The sequence below is a fragment of the Eleutherodactylus coqui genome, unplaced genomic scaffold (genome assembly GCF_035609145.1).
Source record: "Eleutherodactylus coqui strain aEleCoq1 unplaced genomic scaffold, aEleCoq1.hap1 HAP1_SCAFFOLD_72, whole genome shotgun sequence".
Classification (NCBI taxonomy): Eukaryota; Metazoa; Chordata; class Amphibia; order Anura; family Eleutherodactylidae; genus Eleutherodactylus; species Eleutherodactylus coqui.
The window spans coordinates 559,434-560,473 of NW_027101776.1; the positions used below are offsets into that span (position 1 = coordinate 559,434).

The window sequence follows — 1,040 nt, forward strand, 5'->3', positions numbered from 1 at the left end:
ACACGGGACATACAGGGGGTCTCCATTTTGGGGTGCCAATCCTCATCTTCATGTGCAATATAGAAAAAAAGCCCATCATTAAAATTAAAATGACATATTTGCAAAAATATGAAATTTAATTTCTTCCCCTCCAAATTGCATTAATTCTTGACAAAACCTGTGGGGTAAAAATCCTCCTGACCCCCTCAGTGAATACATTAAGGGGTGTAGTTTATAAAATGGGGTCATTTGTGGGGGGATCTATCATTTGGACACCCATGAGACTTTGCAATCTTGGCTTGGTGCAGGAAAAAAAAGTGTTCCTCAAAATGTTAAAAATCAATGTAAAATTTGTACGTCTCCTAAATTGTTAAAAAAAACCTGAAGTTTTTCTAATGTGCGTCCAGAATAAAGTAAACAGATGGAAATATATATCTTATCAAAGATTTGTACAGTATGTTTGCACATGTTTGAGATATTGTGGCTGAAAATAAATTACATTTTTATAAATTTTTTCTCAATTTTGACGCTTTTAATAAATATACACTAATTTTATCAGACTATTTTGTCCACGTGGACATGAGGCCTAAATCTAAGTGCTTGGTTGTTAGCAGCCTCAGCTGTGCTGCACCTCTTGCTCATCAGTTTTTTTTCCCGCTTTTGGAAACTGCTGTAGGAAAGGGGGTGCACCAGTACTGGAGGTACTGCAATACCAGGTCAATGTGCGGAGTGGACAGAGCAAGCACTTTTTCCAGCTCCCTGTTCTAAAAATCCATTTAATATATGATCCCCAGATAGGGGACGTATCAGATGCAACACGCTCAGCCAGCACTCCGGGCACACCCACAATGCACTGAGGGAGCCGGAAGACCTTTGCATAGCCCCGCCCAACACCTTCTCAACCAGGGTGAGCCGTCCCCGCGGGAGACCCGCGCCTGAATGGAGCATGTCCGGATTTTTTCCTGCACGCGGGACCCGCGCCTGCAGGGAAAAATGACATCCGCAGGTATTTTACTACCTGCAGGTGTCTAATGCATCCATATCCATTGCATAGCGCCGAT

General features: G+C 42.4%; 1 pseudogene; it reads right to left on the reverse strand.

Annotated features, from left to right (window-relative positions):
* Positions 1 to 658: 658 nt before the first annotated feature.
* LOC136591256 (U2 spliceosomal RNA) lies at positions 659 to 786 on the reverse strand (annotated as a pseudogene).
* Positions 787 to 1,040: the final 254 nt, after the last annotated feature.